Source organism: Pseudophryne corroboree, chromosome 12 (assembly GCF_028390025.1).
Source record: "Pseudophryne corroboree isolate aPseCor3 chromosome 12, aPseCor3.hap2, whole genome shotgun sequence".
NCBI lineage: Eukaryota > Metazoa > Chordata > Amphibia > Anura > Myobatrachidae > Pseudophryne > Pseudophryne corroboree.
Genome location: NC_086455.1, coordinates 104,778,475 through 104,797,100, shown reverse-complemented (window position 1 = coordinate 104,797,100; position 18,626 = coordinate 104,778,475). Strand labels below are relative to the sequence as shown.

Here is an 18,626-nt window from a genome sequence, read left to right as displayed (position 1 = left end):
AAAAACTGCCTGTAATATGTTTCGGAGTCACTGCTGTCAGTGCCTCCCGCTATCAATGTTAAATGGCCGGAAGCGGGGGGCGGGGCTAAGCTTTGGGCAGAGAAAGCCCATTAAAAAAATCAGCAGAAGCGGCACTAGTATAAGTGCCTCTGTGACAGGGGGCGTGCTTTCAGGCTAAATGAAAGCACGCCCCTGTCACTAACACTAATGTAATTGGCCAGTCGCGGGGATGGAGGGGACGACGACGAGACACTGCATGTATTTTACTTACATCTTCATGTGCGGCCGCCTTTTAGCTCCCTGCCCTCCCGTCCCCCGGTAATGCAGTCCAGCCAGAGGCAGAGAGACAGGAGCCGCCCGCCGCCCGCCACTGTGATACCCTTTCCACTCGGCAATCCCCCCCTGCACGGCGCACGAACTCCTTGTCTGCCTGGTGTGAGGCAGCCGGAGCAGAGGAGCCTCTCACTAGGCAGACGGGGAGTGAGGGCGCCGTGCGCGCGCGGGGGGAATAATCGTGGTGGCGGCTCCTATCTCCCCTCTGGCCTCTGGCCGGACTGCGTTACCGGGGGATGGGAGGGCAGAGAGCTAATCAGCGGCCGCACATGTAAATGTACAGTTATGTATGACTATGACTCTTAAATAGCAGGGAGAGATCGCGGCCGGGACCGGGAGCTGCAGGTGAGGTGACATTGATGCTCATTTGCCCACTCCTTCCCAGCACTGCTCCCATCCTGCCCCCCCCCCCTCAGCTCAGTACAATTACTCCCATCCTGCCTCATACCACTGCTCCCATCCTACCCCCTGCTATGCACCACTACTCCCATCCTACCCCCTGCTATGCACCACTACTCCCATCCTACCCCCTGCTATGCACCACTACTCCCATCCTACCCCCCTGCTATGCACCACTACTCCCATCCTACCCCCCTGCTATGCACCACTACTCCCATCCTACCACCCTGCTATGCACCACTACTCCCATCCTACCCCCCTGCTATGCACCACTACTCCCATCCTACCCCCCTGCTATGCACCACTACTCCCATCCTGCCCCCTGCTATGCACCACTACTCCCATCCTGCCCCCTGCTATGCACCACTACTCCCATCCTACCCCCCTGCTATGCACCACTACTCCCATCCTACCCCCCTGCTATGCACCACTACTCCCATCCTACCCCCTGCTATGCACCACTACTCCCATCCTGCCCCCCTGCTATGTACCACTACTCCCATCCTGCCCCCCTTGCTCCGCACCACTACTGCCATCCTACCCCCCTGCTATGCACCACTACTCCCATCCTACCCCCTGCTATGCACCACTACTCCCATCCTGCCCCCCTTGCTCCGCACCACTACTCTCATCCTACCCCCCTGCTATGCACCACTACTCCCATCATACCCCCTGCTATGCACCACTACTCCCATCCTACCCCCCTGCTATGCACCACTGCTCCCATCCTGCCCCCTGCTATGCACCACTGCTGCCATCCTACCCCCCCTGCTAAGCACCACTACTCCCATCCTACCCCCCTGCTATGCACCACTGCTCCCATCCTACCCCTCTGCTATGCACCACTACTCCCATCCTGCCCCCCTGCTATGTACCACTACTCCCATCCTGCCCATCTTTCTCCGCACCACTACTGCCATCCTACCCCCCTGCTATGCACCACTTCTCCCATCCTACCCGCTGCTATGCACCACTACTCCCATCCTACCCACCTGCTATGCACCACTACTCCCATCCTGCCCCCCTTGCTCCGCACCACTACTCCCATCCTACCGCCCTGCTATGCACCACTGCTCCCATCCTACCCCCTCTTCTCTGCACCACTACTCTCATTCTGCTGCCCTGCTCTGCACTACTACTCCTACTATCCTGCCCCCTTGCCCCACACTTCTCCTATCTTATCTCCCTGAGCCACACTACTATTCCTCCTATTCTGCCCCTTTCTCTGCACTACTCCTATCCTACCCCATTGCTCCACACTACTCCTCCTGCTCTGCACTACTCCTCCTCCTATCCTACCCCATTGCTCCACACTACTCCTCCTGCTCTGCACTACTCCTCCTCCTATCCTGCCCCATTGCTCCACACTACTCCTCCTGCTCAGCAATACTCCTCCTCCTATACTGCCCTATGCCCCACACTAATGTTCCTCCTATCTTACCCCCCTGCTCCGCACTACTCCCATCCTGCACCCCCTGCTCCACACCACTACTCCCATCCTGCCCCCCTGTTATGCACCACTACTCCCATCCAGCCTGCTGCTCCACACTACTCCTCTGCCTCAATGTACTGTGCGATGTGACCCGATGACGTCACACCACGCGAACAGCCACCCACCTGCCCGTTTTCTCCTGCTGGGCCCACCAACTCCACTGATGAGGCTGAGAGACAATGAAGGGCAGGCGACTGAGAGGCACAGACAGAAGGGCGGGAGGCTCAGAGGCACAGAGTGAAGTGGGGAGAATGAGAGACAAAGTGAGGGGTATTGCGAGAGATTCAGATGGGAGATGATGATGTGGCTCAGAGACGAAGCGGGGCGGAGATGATGGTGTGGCTGAGAGACGACGCAGGGCGGAGATGATGGTGTGGCTGAGAGATGACGCAGGGCGGAGATGATGGTGTGGCTGAGAGATGCAGTGAAGGGGTAATGGTATGGCTGATAGCTGCAGAGGGAAGGAGGTGACACAAGTCTGGTTGAACCTCTGTTGTATGATGATCACATTGGTTATATTCCTACACAAACAGGCATCTTCCGGATCATGTGATCATTACCGACTGAAGACGCCGTCTACCCAGGAAGGATACATTTCTTCAGAGGTTCCCCGTTATGAGAAACCACCATATAGGTAAGGTGAATATTTCATAGAAAAGAATGCCAATAGGCGGTGCTAGACACACCCAGTAGGCGGTGCTAGAAACGCCCGATTGGTGTTGCTAGACATGCCCAGTAGGTAGGTGGTACTAGACACGGCTCTACCACGGTGCACCCCCTAATAAAATGTGCTGCGCACGCCTATGTGCGGCAGGGGCTGCGGCGGGGGAGAGTGGCGGGTAATTTAGTTTGTAATGGGCTGAGCTCACCCATGCTTTATGAGGGACCCAAGGCTCAGGGCTGTACTCCTTATGTTGTAGTCTATACTGCTGGTAGAGTGGGACAGTAATGTGCTCTCCCTAGCGTCGCCCTCTTCCTGTCACCCTCTCACTGTCACCGACTGCTGTCACCCACAGCTGGTATCCTCTCACTGTCACCCTCTCCCTGGCGTCACCCTCTCAACATCGCCCACAGCTGGCACTGACTGCTGTCACCCTCTCCCCGTCAGCCACAGCTGGCCCCGACCGCTGTCACTCTCTCCCTGCCACCCTCTCCCTGGCATCGCCCTCTTCCCATCACCCACAGCTGGCACCGACTGCTGTCACCCTCTCCCTGTCGTCACCCTCTCTCCATTACCCACAGCTGGCACAGACTGCTCTACCCTCTCACTGTCACCCTCTACCTGGCATCAACCCCTCCCTATCAACCTCTCCCTGTCAACCTCTCCTTGTTGCCCACAGCTGGCACCGACTGATGTCACCCTCTACCTGGCATCACCCTCTATCCGTCACCCACAGCTGGCGCCAACTGCAGTCACTCTCTCCCCCTCTTCCTGTCACCATCTCCCTGTAATCAACCTTTTCCTGTCACCCTCTCCCTGTGACCCACAGCTGGCACAGACTGCTGTAACCCTCTCCCTGTGACCCTCTTGCTGTCACCAGCTCCCTGGCATCATCCTCTCCCTGGCATCACCCACTGCTGTCACCGTCTCCCTGTTACAAACTGCTGTCATCCTTTCCCTGGCGTCACCCACTGCTATCACCCTCTCACTGGCAACACCCTCTCCCTGTCACCCTCTCCCTAGCATCACCCACTGCTTCTCCCTGGAATCGCCCACTGCCTTTCTTTGTCTCCCACTGACCCAGGGACAGCGGTGGTAGCAGGCATTGGCTTGGGTGCGGTGGCGGGCATCATCGGGACACAGCAGACATTATGTCTGCAGTGCCTCACCAGCCACTGGGCTCACCGCACGCCACTGAATGGTACTGATACCGGGGGTTATAGAGAAGGGGGAGCATATCAGCGGTGATTCACTGCTGCATCTACTGTTTATATTTATTATTTCCAGCTTGTCTGGATATTGTGTAATGGTCCAATTCCTCTCGGTGTCACTCCAGTGGGGCTGTCTGGGGTGTGTGTGCTATCTCACTGTTGTGTTATTACTGCATTGTATTTCTCAGAACTCTGTGTGTTTCTGCAATAACATGTCTAGGAAAAAGGCAGTGTGTCCTTCATGTAGTACTAAGTTTACTCCCTCACCAGACAGGTCTCTTATGTGTAATCAATGGCCCTCATTCCGAGTTGTTCGCTCGCAAGCTGCTTTTAGCAGCTTTGCACACGCTAAGCCGCCGCCTACTGGGAGTGAATCTTAGCTTATCAAAATTGCGAACGAAAGATTAGCAAAATTGCGAATAGACACTTCTTAGCAGTTTCTGAGTAGCTCCACACTTACTCAGCAACTGCGATCAGTTCAGTCAGTTTCGTTCCTGGTTTGACGTCACAAACACACCCAGCGTTTGCCCAGACACTCCCCCGTTTCTCCAGCCACTCCCGCGTTTTTCCCAGAAACTGCAGCGTTTTTTCGCACACACCCATAAAATTGCCAGTTTCCGCCCAGAAACACCCACTTCCTGTCAATCACATTACGATCACCAGAACGAAGAAAAAACCTTGTAATGCCGTGAGTAAAATACCTAACTGCATAGCAAATTTACTTGGCGCAGTCACACTGCGGACATTGCGCATGCGCATTAGCGACTAATCGCTCCGTTGCGAGAAAAAAATAACGAGCGAACAACTCGGAATGACCCCCAATGTTCCATACCGTCTCAGGGTAGTAGTAGTATGCAGGAACCAGAATGGTTACAATCTGTCAAAAACATGATTCATAAAATAGATGCAGAGTAGTCCTCAACTAGACTAGAACTACAGTCCCCGAAACAGTCAGTAGATAATATATTTATTAAGACTGCTGGCCTCAGACAGGCTCCTCAGCCCCCTCTGTTGGTCTCGCATAAACGCACACTTCCACAGATTCTCCAATCTGAGCTGGATGAGGGGGAAATTGACATGGAAGATGACAATGCTCTGTCCCCGGGTGTTGAGTCCCTGCTATAGGGGCTAATTCAGTAAGGATCGTAAAAAGTACAAACTAGCAAAAACTGCGACCAATCGCAAAATTGCGAAAGCACGCCCAAACGGAAAATCTGCAACACTACTGTAATGTTACAAAAAAAAGGTGGACTTGTCAAATTAACAAATTTTGCGATGAAATTTAAAATTCCGCATTTTTTGCAAAAAAACTTACAGTTAGTCGCATTTTTTGCGTAAAGGTTTATGATGTCACAATTTAACATCAGCCACACATAACATTGAGCCAACCATGTCTACTGACAGGATGCATCGAACAACAAGACGAGCTACTTCCGCTGGTGAATCCAAAAACGCTGGCGGAAAAAGGAACAAAAATCGTTTTTTTTTATGTTGAAAGTTTACATACATGACATATTAATGTTTCTTTGTTATTATTAACATTCCTTATGTTATTGTTTAGTGTGAAAATATATTTTAAAAAAGTGGTGCATAATTAAAATGTCCACAAAATCACAATTATTGTGGTGATGTTATTGAACATATGTTTCTTTGCCAAGGGTAAAAAAAAACAAAAAACCTTACACATGTATGTGAGTATGATTTTTGAAGATAATAATTGTTTGTTGCTTTAAATCAGAAAAAAAAACTTTTTTTTTTAAACAAAAAGCCATTAACCAAACAAAAAAAAACCCAAACTTGCTTGTAAATGTTATTGTACATGTTTGTAGTAAAACAAGTGTTTTCTTGACAAACCTGCATTGTTATTAACTTAAAGAATTCTTAGGTTGCTACTAACATATATTTTAGAGTAATACATGTGTTAAATAGTTTAATGGTCCCTTACATGTTAATTTTAAATGCAGCTGAATAAACTGAATTGTGGTCAGCAGTGTGAGCTGCTTCAGCTGGGTGGAATAAAGCAATGATTGCAGTATATGTCGAACGTTCTACAACTGAGGTCATCTTGTGCAGATTTTAAGGTAGACCTGTAGTCACTCAGAAACTGCACACCATAAATGTGCATTCAGTTGCAAAAAATGCGTATGCCCCGCCTATCTAAAATCTGCCTACGCCCACAACATGCCCCTGCTCGTAGTTTTTGAGAGTACAGCCCTTTAGTACGCTCACTACATGCCTACTTTTGGTAGTGCATACGCAGTTTTTGCTACGTCTCAGAAGTTGTATTTTTTGTCTCAGAGTTTGTATTTTTTGTCTCAGAGTTTACATATTTCTGCGATTTTTGCAGTTTTGCGTTCCTTGTTGAATTAGCCCCATATTCCATTAAGGATATACTCAACATACTGGATAAGGAATCAGAACCAGAAGAGAAATTATTTTTTTCATATAAAATCCTTGGCTACCTGTTATGCACACCAGTGCCAGCAGGAATGTACTGGTGTCTGAACGGAGAGGGATGCAAAACAAATGAATTCACAGACAAACTGGGGAATATGACATTACATACACAGAAGGTGATAGGGTAACAAAATAAACACAAAGTGAACAGAGAAGCCCAAAGGCTAAGAAACTGGGTGTCTCCCTAGTATTAGGAATGCTCAGATGGAAAGCGAGATGTTGTGATTTAATACGTAGAGAACCCGAAATGCTGTTGCTAAGGGCAACAGCAAAACCCTAAAGGGTTACCAACGGGTGTGGCAGTAAACTCCTTGGTCAGAGATGGAATAATAGACACAAGGAGAGTCTCCACAATCCTAGTCCTCACTTGCAGTGCACTGGTTCAGTTTACTGCCACTAAACTGACACCTGAACACCTTGCACAGTGAGAAAGGATTTTGGCAGGCAAGTCTGAGAATACAGCCGCAAACTTGCTAGGTTCACAGAGTAACAAAAGAACCCCAGCAGGTTAAACGACTGACTCCAGTCTAACTGCTAGGTCTGGATTGGCAGAGTGTAATACCAAATCCCAAGGCCTATTTGCAGTAAGCAACAAACAAATACAAAGTTTACACAGTACTAGCTAGCTTTCAGGAACTGACTAACCAACAAAGATTCAGCAGCATCTGCCTAACCTGAGAAGAGGGTTTATATAGCAGGTACTGTCCACGCCCCACTCAGACCTCACAGACTGTGAGCACAAAAACCAGCACCGGATCCCCTGCCGTGCACAGAGCCTGTAACCACTGCACAGCAAAAGACCCGAACCGGAGTATAAGCTACACTCAGGTTACTCCGCTAGCACTTGTCTCCCGGTTGCCATGACGATGTGGCAGCACAGAGCAGGAGACCCTAACAGTACCCCCCCTCTCACGAGGGGTCAAAGAACCCCTACCACCGGGTTTATCGGGGAACTGCGAGAAGAAAGAGCGTAACAGTCTGGGGGCATGAAGATCACAACTGCGCACCCACGACCGCTCCTCTGGGCCATACCCCTTCCAGTGCACCAAAAATGACAGCCGACCCCGAACCATCTTGGAGTCAAGAATCCTTTCAACAACAAACTCCCTCTGGCCACGTATCAGAAGAGGGGAAGGTCTTCCACTGGAAGAAGGATTACTAATCGCCCGTTTTAAAAGGGAACAATGAAATGTTTTATTGATACCCAAAGAACGGGGTAGATCTAACTGAAATGCCACCGGATTGATAACCCTGGTGATCTTATAAGGACCGATGAACCGGGGGCCTAACTTATGAGATGGCTGTCTCAACTTCAAATTCTTGGTAGACAACCAGACGAAGTCTCCTAATTTGAAGCTGCAGGGTCTTTTCCGCTTATCAAAAACCCTTTTGGTCACTAATGACACAGACACAAGGGCTTTCTTCACTTTCCTCCAAATACCTCTAAGGACCGAAACCACAGAGGAACCACCAGGCGTGGAGTCCAGGGGGTCAAAAGAATTGGCCTTAGGATGATGCCCATACACACAAAGGAAGGGAGAGATCCCTGTAGCAGAGTGAGCCGCGTTGGTATAGGCAAACTCCGCCATGGACAGATGAGCAACCCAGTCAGTCTGACACTTGGAGACATAACACCTGAGGAACTGCTCCAAGGACTGGTTCACCCTTTCAGTCTGCCCATTAGACTGCGGATGGTAGCCTGACGACAAGCTGACAGAAATCTGGAGATCGGAACAAAATGCCCTCCAGAATTTGGCCACAAACTGGGATCCGCGGTCAGAGACCACATCAAGTGGCAACCCGTGGAGGCGCACAACATGCAGCATAAATAATTCAGACAGGCGATGGCAGCCCAACCAATGGAACGAAGTGCGCCATCTTCGCAAACCTGTCAACGACAACCCAGATGGCTGTCATCCCCGAGGATTTGGGCAAGTCCACCACAAAATCCATTGAAATGTGGGTCCATGGCTTAGATGGAATAGAGAGTGGATGTAATGGGCCAACAGGAACCCCTCTAGGAGTCTTATTTCGGGCACAGATGTCACATGCCCGAACCCACTGATCCACATCCCTAGCCACCGAGGGCCACCACACCGCCCTAGATAGCAACTCCCGAGTTCTGGAAATACCCGGGTGACCTGCCGACTTCTTGGCATGGAATTCCAGGAACACTCGCTGTCTTAACCTAGGAGGCACAAACAAAAGACCTACCGGAAGGTCTGGAGGAGCCTGCTCCTGTGCTCTAAGGACTAATGACAAGAGGTCCTGGGTAATGCCCACTTTAATACATGATGGGGACACAATGGGCAATGGCTCCTCGGTGGTCTCCTGGATTGGAGCAAAACTCAGCGAGAGCGCATCAGCCTTGATGTTTTTTGACCCAGGGCGATATGTTATCAAAAAATTAAAGCGAGCAAAAAACAAAGCCCATCGTGCCTGCCTGGCATTGAGGCGCTTCGCTGACTCTAAATATGCCAAATTCTTATGGTCGGTGAGAATTGAGACCACAAACTTAGCCCCCTCAAGCCAGTGTCTCCACTCCTCGAGTGCATCCTTAATAGCCAACAATTCCCGGTTACCCACGTCATAATTCATCTCGGCAGGCGAAAATTTACGGGAAAAGTAAGCACAGGGATGAAGGCGATTATCAGACACCCCCATCTGAGAGAGCACTGCCCCAATACCCATCTCAGAGGCATCCACCGCCACCACAATAGGACGCTCTGGATCTGGGTGTCGCAGCACCTTGGCCGAGACAAATGCCCTTTTGAGACGGGCAAAAGCCACTTTGGCCTCACAAGACCAGTGAGCAACATCCGCCCCTTTCTTAGTGAGTGCCACCAAGGGCGCCACTATAGACGAAAATCCAGCGATAAATCGTCTATAAAAATTTGCAAAGCCCAGAAAACGCTGAAGCGCCTTCAAACTAGTGGGCTGCACCCAATCCAGGACTGCCTGTACCTTGGAACCCTCCATTTGGAAACCTTCTGGGGAGATAATATATCCTAGAAATGCGATTTGCTGAACTTCAAATTCGCACTTCTCCAGCTTCGCCCCAAGCCGGTGGTCTCTGAGTTTCTGGAGGACTAAGCGTACATGCTTCCGATGTTCCTCCAGGGAATGGGAGAAGATTAGGATGTCATCTAAGTATACAACTAAGAATCTATCCAAATATTCCCTGAGCACATCGTTCATGAAGTCCTTGAAGACTGCCGGGGCATTACAGAGCCCAAAAGGCATCACCAAATATTCATAATGCCCTGAGTGGGTATTAAAGGCAGTCTTCTATTCATCCCCCTCTCTTATTCGGATTAGATTGTACGCACCGCGTAGGTCAATCTTAGAAAAAATGGTGGCAGTACGAAGCTGGTCAAACAAGACCGAAATGAGAGGCAGTGGGTATGAGTTTTTAATCGTGATACGGTTCAATTCCCTGAAGTCGATGCAGGGTCGCAACGAACCGTCCTTTTTACCCACGAAGAAGAACCCCGACCCAACTGGAGACTGTGAAGGTCTGATAAATCCCTTAGCCAAGTTCTCCTGAATGTACTCTGCCATAGCCTGAGTCTCAGGACGTGACAGGGAGTACAACCTGCTCTTGGGAAGCTTAGCATTCGGCAACAAATTAATGGCACAGTCATAGGGGCGATGGGGAGGTAGTACCTCTGCAACTCTTTTGGAGAATACGTCCGCAAAATCTGCATAACATCCTGGCAATCCTGGCAAACTTAGCTGCGAAAGCCTGACTGGAAGGCTCAAGCAACTCCTGAAACAATCAGTACCCCAACTAAGAATCTCCCCCGAGACCCAGTCAAATTGAGGATTGTGGGCCCTTAACCAGGGTAACCCCAACACCAATAGGGCAAAAGTATAGACAGTCACATAAAAGGACAATTTTTCAGAGTGTGTGGCTCCAATAAACAAAGAAATCTGGCTAGTGCAAGAGGTAATTTTACCCTGGGATAATGGTTCCCCGTTTAACCCACAAATCTCAATTTCCGATGCCAAGGGTACTAAGGGAACAGAGTGTTTCAGGGCGAATTGGCGGTCCATAAAAACCCCGTCGGCCCCACTGTCCACAAAGGCCTCAGTCTTGACAGTTTCACCGAGTATCTTCAAGGTCACCGGAATGATAAAAGTCTTCTTGGGAAATTCTGACTTCTGGCCTGACAGGATATTTCCCATCACCCTCAGGCCCTGAAGTTTTCCGGCTTTTCTGGGCATGATACTACCACATGACCTTTATTCCCACAGTACAAACATAACCCCTGCTGTCTCCTCCGCGTCTTCTCACGCGAGGAGAGGCGGGTAGCCCCAATCTGCATAGGCTCCTCGGAAAATTCCTCAGAGTCTGAGGTTCCCTTGGGAAAGAAGGAAACCTCGGTCTCCCTTTCAAGCCTATGCTCTCTTAGCCGTCTATCCACCCGAATGGATAACTGCATGAGTTGATCCAAGCTATCAGGCAAGGGATATTGTACCAGTTGGTCTTTTAACTGGTTAGAAAGACCTTTTCGGTACTGGTGTCTAAGGGCTGGGTCATTCCACTGGGTATCATGGGCCAACCTCCAAAACTCCGTACAATAAACCTCAACTGGCCTTCGCCCTTGCTTAAGGATCGAAATCTGAGCCTCGGCTGAGGCCGTCTTGTCAGGGACATCATACAACATGCCCAGGGCCGTAAAAAAAGCATCAACACTTTTAAGCGACGGACAGTCAGGCTGCAACCCATATGCCCAGACCTGTGGGTCTCCTTGTAGCAAGGAAATCACTATGCCCACCCGCTGAATCTCCGACCCAGAAGACTGAGGCCTAAGTTGGAAATATAGCTTGCAGCTCTCCTTGAAAAAAAAGAACTGCGAGCGATCTCCAGAAAAACGATCCGGGAGATTTACTTTCGGCTCCTTAACCCCTGAAGGTACTGCTGCTGCGGGAGCTCCGCCAGCGGCCTGAGAGGTGTGCATTTTAATGGACAAATCATTAAATTGTCGAGTCAGGACCTGCACCTGATCGACCACCTGTTGCAAAGTATTTTGAGGGGTATGCTCCATATTCTCACAAAATTTCAACAGGAGTATTGGGCTGCTGAATATGTTATGCACACCAGTGCCAGCAGGAATGTACTGGTGTCTGAACGGAGAGGGATGCAAAACAAATGAACTCACAGACAGACTGGGGAATATGACATTACATACACAGAAGGTGATAGGGTAACAAAATAAACACAAAGTGAACAGAGAAGCCCAAAGGCTAAGAAACTGGGTGTCTCCCTAGTATTAGGAATGCTCAGATGGAAAGAAGCGAGATGTTGTGATTTAATACGTAGAGAACCCGAAATGCTGTTGCTAAGGGCAACAGCAAAACCCTAAAGGGTTACCAACGGGTGTGGCAGTAAACTCCTTGGTCAGAGATGGAATAATAGACACAAGGAGAGTCTCCACAATCCTAGTCCTCACTTGCAGTGCACTGGTTCAGTTTACTGCCACTAAACTGACACCTGAACACCTTGCACAGTGAGAAAGGATTTTGGCAGGCAAGTCTGAGAATACAGCCGCAAACTTGCTAGGTTCACAGAGTAACAAAAGAACCCCAGCAGGTTAAACAACTGACTCCAGTCTTACTGCTAGGTCTGGATTAGCAGAGTGTAATACCAAATCCCAAGGCCTATTTGCAGTAAGCAACAAACAAATACAAAGTTTACACAGTACTAGCTAGCTTTCAGGAACTGACTAACCAACAAAGATTCAGCAGCATCTGCCTAACCTGAGAAGAGGGTTTATATAGCAGGTACTGTCCACGCCCCACTCAGACCTCACAGACTGTGAGCACAAAAACCAGCACCGGATCCCCTGCCGTGCACAGAGCCTGTAACCACTGCACAGCAAAAGACCCGAACCGGAGTATAAGCTACGCTCAGGTTACTCCGCTAGCACTTGTCTCCCGGTTGCCATGACGACGTGGCAGCACAGAGCAGGAGACCCTAACACTACCTTCCCTGTATCTAAGGAGTTAAACTCACTTTCCTGGGATGCATGGGTCAATCCTGACAAAAATTTCAAGACCCCTCAGCGGTTATTGAATTCCTTTCCCTTTTTCCTTCTGAGGACAGAAAAATGTTAGAAACTCTCCCGGCGGTGGATACGTCAGTGTACAGACTGTAACGTATATGTTATGATTCCAGTACTCCTGACCGGAGGAGATCTTATGACAATGGCCAGAGTACTGGAAGGGAATGCTGGTTACGGGAGCAGGAAAGACTAGTTGCCCCTGGCGCCCTAACTCTATTGTCTCACCCGTGCTATCGGAAATCCCTTGCGAGACTATGGTTTCTTGAGCCCCTGGCAGCCACGTTTTAAAGGCGGATTATGTCTGCCCAACTCCGGTGCCCCCCGGTCTTAGTGAGAGACAAAGGGAAATCCGAGGCAGGATGATGACAAGAGGACCTCTGACTAACAACAGGCCAAGGGCAACAAGCTAACTAACCAAACCTGAAGTATGTGCGGAAAAACCGCCAGGTAAAAGGACAACCAAATCCACTAGTCCATAACTCCTACCCAGCACCGCTGGATACCAGAGTGGATCTGTGGGAGCGGAATCCTCCGAAAAATGCTCCGAAACACAAATAATAAGTAATAAATAATAAAGCGGCCAAGCCGCAACACACGGCAACGCCGCGACTCACGAACACCACTGGATGTTTAAACGGTGCTCAGTCAGGACTCCAGGAACAAGATGACGACTTCCGAGTGCAGGACAACTGAGGACTGGAACGACCGGATACAGCAAGACTGGAAACACTCTCAGCAAACAGAGACAGCATGCAGGAAGCTATTACCGGCGTCTGTGTGAGGCACTGCAAGAGCATATAAACTGAAGCCCTCCAATCAACTGCTGACAGGGCTAATTGCGTGGATGCCGTGCAGCTGCCTTGCTGCACGGCCAGGAAACAGGTGCCCTACTTAATTTAAATGGACCCAGCAACGGGGAACGCGGTCCGCCAGTGGCGTCCCCGTTGCTAGGGTCCGTGCGGCTCCGTGCGCCCGGCGTCTAGCGTTGCCAGGGAGCCGGCGGCTGTACGCGTATGGCGTCCCTGGTTGCTAGGCGCCGGGCCGCACCGACGAGCGGACCCCGGCGCCTAACAGTAACCCCCCCCCCCCTTGAGGAGGGGTCAAGGAACCCCTAAAGCCAGGTTTCTGAGGAAATTCCCGAAAAAATGCCCTCTTGAGCCTCGGGGCATGGAGATCCTTATCCAGGAACCAAGACCTTTCCTCTCGACCATAGCCTCTCCAGTGCACCAGAAAATAAAGCCGACCCCGGGACAATTTGGAATCGAGAACCTTCTCCACCAAGAACTCCTGTTGTCCCTGTACATCTACTGGAGATTTCCCCTGAGAGATCTTCCGAGGAAATCTACTGGAAGAAACGTATGGTTTCAACAGGGAACAATGGAACGTATTTCCGATCCGGAGAGCTCTTGGTAAACGTAACCGGAAAGCAACTGGGTTGATTTTTTTAATAATATGAAATGGTCCAATAAATTTGGGGCCCAATCTAGCTGAGGATTGTCGAAGTCTAATGTTACGAGTCGACAACCATACCCTATCTCCCACCTTAAAAGTGCAAGGACGTCGGAGCCTGTCAGAAATGTTTTTCTCTCGAAAGGCCGCTTTTCTGAGAGCAAGGTGCACTTTTTTCCAAATGACTCTGAGATGAGAGGTTAAGGTTAGCGAGGAAACTGAAGAATGTTGAAAAAAAGAATTAGCTCTGGGGTGAAAACCAAAAACTGAAAAGAATGGAGACACATTAGTGGAGGAATGACAAGAATTATTGTAAGCAAACTCCGCCAAAGGAAGAAACTCGGACCAATCATTCTGGAGTTTGGCTGAGTACAAACGCAAATACTGTTTCAATGATTGGTTAACTCGCTCGGTTTGCCCGTTGGACTGGGGATGGTAGCCGGATGTTAAAGACAATTTCATCTTTAATGAAGCACAAAAAGACCTCCAGAATTGTGCAATGAATTGTGGACCCCGATCAGAAACAATATCAGTGGGCAACCCATGAAGTCTGAAAACATGGCGGAGAAACAAAACAGCCAATCCCTGGGCAGATGGCAGTCGGGGAAGAGCAATGAAATGAGCCATCTTGCTAAAACGGTCCACTACCACCCATATGACTCGGAATCCGGCTGACAGAGGGAGGTCTACCACAAAATCCATGGAAATATGAGACCATGGCCTGAGAGGAACATTTAAGGGCATAAGTTGCCCGATAGGCAAGGAACGGGGAACCTTATGCTGTGCACAGACCTGACAAGAAAAAACAAACTCCTTAATGTCTTTAGAAAGACCAGGCCACCATACTGAGCGGGAGACTAATTCCAAAGTCTTAGAGATCCCCGGATGCCCGGCAACTTTGCTATCATGAAACTCAGTCAAAACAGTAGCTCTCAAAAACTCAGGGACGTAAAGACGACCAGCAGGAGTATTTCCAGGAGCTTGATGTTGAAGCTGCTTTAACTGGGTAAATAAATCTTGTGTGAGGCCTGCCCGAATGACTGAAGACGGAAGTATGGGAGTAACAGGACTGTTATTATGAACTGGAAGAAAACTGCGTGACAGGGCATCCGCCTTGGTATTCTTGGAACCTGGCCTGAAAGTGATAATAAACTTGAAACGAGTAAAAAATAAAGCCCAACGAGCCTGCCGGGCATTCAGCCGCTTAGCTGATTCGATGTACTGAAGATTTTTGTGGTCAGTCAATACTGAAATGGTATGTGTTGCTCCCTCAAGCCAATGCCTCCACTCCTCGAAAGCCCATTTAATAGCCAGTAACTCCCGGTTACCAACGTCGTAGTTGGATTCAGCAGATGAGAATTTCCTGGACATAAAGGCACAAGGATGTAGTTCCAGAGACTCCGGATCCTTTTGAGATAGGATAGCCCCCACTCCAACCTCCGAGGCATCAACCTCAACAACGAAGGGCAATTCTGGGTTGGGATGTCTGAAAACTGGAGCTGAGACAAAAGCTTGTTTCAAGGCCTGAAAGGATAACTCAGCTTCACGTGACCAGTTGGTAGGATCCGCTCCCTTCTTAGTCAGTGCCACAAGGGGAGCAACCAGGTCGGAAAAAGAATGAATAAATCTTCTATAATAATTCGCAAACCCTAAAAAGCGCTGAATTGCTTTTAAATTGGTGGGTTGCGCCCAACTAAGGATGGCTTGGAGCTTCTTAGGTTCCATGCAGAATCCCCGAGGGGAAATAATGTACCCTAAAAAGGATACCTCCGTGACATGAAACTCACACTTCTCCAGCTTGGCATATAGATGATTTTCACGTAATTTTTGAAGAACCTGACGCACCTGGGTAACATGTTGTTCAATTGAGTCAGAATAAATCAGGATGTCGTCTAAGTAAACGACCACGAATCTTCCTAGGAAGTCACGGAGCACATCGTTAATGAGATCCTGGAAAACTGCTGGAGCGTTAGACAAGCCGAACGGCATCACCAGATACTCGTAGTGACCCGACTGAGTATTGAATGCCGTCTTCCACTCATCTCCAGACTTGATTCGGATGAGGTTATACGCTCCCCTTAGGTCAATTTTAGAAAAAATCACAGCCGAACGCAGCTGATCAAATAGGACAGAAATCAGCGGCAGAGGATAAGTATTTTTAACTGAGATCTTATTCAGGGCTCTAAAGTCAATGCAAGGTCTGAGTGATCCATCTTTTTTTTCCACAAAGAAGAAGCCTGCACTTAAAGGGGATTTAGATGGCCTAATAAATCCTTTCCCTAGGCTCTCCTTAACATACTCATTCATGGCCGCAGTTTCTGGCCCGGATAAAGCATATAACCTTCCCTTTGGCAATGTGGCACCAGGAATTAGCTCAATAGCACAATCATAAGGCCGATGGGGAGGCAGAATGTCCGCATTGCCCTTGGAAAACACATCAACAAAGTCCTGGTATTCCACGGGAATGAGTTCAGGAATGGCAGTTGCTATTCTGACGGGAAACGTAATACATTCCTTATTACAGATGGTACCCCATTGTGAAATCTCCCCCGACCGCCAATCAATGGTGGGATTATGAAAGGCCAGCCAAGGGTGACCCAGAACCACTGGAACTGCTGGGCAATGGGTAAGGAAGAACTCGATCTTTTCGGAATGAAGAGCTCCTACCGTAAGTAGTACAGGGGGTGTACAGAGGGAAATAACCCCATTGGACAAAGGACTCCCATCTAAACCATGCATGGTGACACACCTACCCAAGGCTAACTGAGGAATGCCTAAGGCCTTGGCCCAAGTTAAGTCCATAAAGTTCCCTGCAGCTCCACTGTCAACAAAAGCCGACACCGAAGAACTGAGGCTGCCAAAGGAAACTTTAGCTGGGACTAAAAGGGAGTTATTCGAGGAGATAAGCTGCAGACCGAAGTGAACCCCCTCACAATTCACTTGGTCGAGGCGTTTCCCGACTTGTTCGGACAATTACGGGCAAAATGTCCCTTACCCCCACAGTACAAACAAAGACCAGAGTTTTGCCTTCTGGCTCTTTCTTCTGGAGACAGCCGGGAGAGACCCATCTGCATGGGCTCCTCTACGTCCTCAGGAATGGAATATACACATGGAGTAGACCTGACAGGTGCTCCTTTTTCAGCCCTCCGCTCTCTGAGACGACGATCAATCTTAATAGAAAGCTCCATGAGTTTATCGAGAGTCTCAGGAGCGGGATACTGAAGGAGACTGTCTTTTATAGACTCTGATAAGCCGAGACGAAACTGACTGCGCAGGGCTGGGTCATTCCAGCCACAGTCGTTCGACCAACGGCGAAACTCCGTACAATAAGCCTCTGCAGGATTTCTACCCTGTCTGAGAGCGCGCAACTGACTCTCAGCGGATGCCTCTCTATCAGAGTCATCATACAAAAGCCCTAAAGACCCAAAAAAAGCGTCTACTGACAACAACACCGGATCCTCTGCTTTTAAACCAAATGCCCAGGTCTGAGGATCCCCCTGGAGCAAAGAAATAATAATCCCGACCTGCTGAGATTCAGTACCTGAGGAGATCGGTCTTAAACGAAAATAAAGTTTACAGGATTCTTTAAAATTAAAAAACTCTTTCCTATCACCAGAAAAACGGTCAGGCAAGTGCATTTTTGGTTCAGGGACTACCCTCGGGGAAGTTCGTAAAAGATCTTCCTGCGACTTCACCCGAAGGGAAAGATCCTGAACCATCTGAGTAAGTTCTTGAATCTGGCTGACTAGGAGCTGACCAGGATTTGGCCCTAAACCTGTGGGATTCATGAGGCCGATAACTCTTACAAAACTGAATAAGGAAAAAATTAAACCCTGTTTTAATTTTAAGTTTTGGTATTGGCCGGTAATAATGTTATGATTCCAGTACTCCTGACCGGAGATCTTATGACAATGGCCAGAGTACTGGAAGGGAATGCTGGTTACAGCAGGAAAGACTAGTTGCCCCTGGCGCCCTAACTCTATTGTCTCACCCGTGCTATCGGAAATCCCTTGCGAGACTATGGTTTCTTGAGCCCCTGGCAGCCACGTTTGAAAGGCGGATTATGTCTGCCCAACTCCGGTGCCCCCCGGTCTTAGTGAGAGACAAAGGGAAATCCGAGGCAGGATGATGACAAGAGGACCTCTGACTAACAACAGGCCAAGGGCAACAAGCTAACTAACCAAACCTGAAGTATGTGCGGAAAAACCGCCAGGTAAAAGGACAACCAAAATCCACTAGTCCATAACTCCTACCCAGCACCGCTGGATACCAGAGTGGATCTGTGGGAGCGGAATCCTCCGCAAAATGCTCCGAAACACAAATAATAAGTAATAAATAATAAAGCGGCCAAGCCGCAACACACGGCAACGCCGCGACTCACGAACACCACTGGATGTTTAAACGGTGCTCAGTCAGGACTCCAGGAACAAGATGACGACTTCCGAGTGCAGGACAACTGAGGACTGGAACGACCGGATACAGCAAGACTGGAAACACTCTCAGCAAACAGAGACAGCATGCAGGAAGCTATTACCGGCGTCTGTGTGAGGCACTGC

The 18,626-nt window shown here is 49.3% G+C and overlaps 1 long non-coding RNA gene across 1 annotated transcript in view; it reads left to right on the top strand.

Moving 5' to 3' along the window:
• The first annotated feature begins 238 nt into the window (after positions 1 to 238).
• Positions 239 to 18,626, top strand: part of LOC134980852 (uncharacterized) — a 367,657-nt gene continuing 349,269 nt past the window's right edge. The window contains exons 1-2 of the long non-coding RNA XR_010190481.1: positions 239 to 678; positions 2,758 to 2,858. This is a non-coding gene — a long non-coding RNA (uncharacterized LOC134980852). The remainder of the gene's footprint in view (positions 679 to 2,757; positions 2,859 to 18,626) is intronic.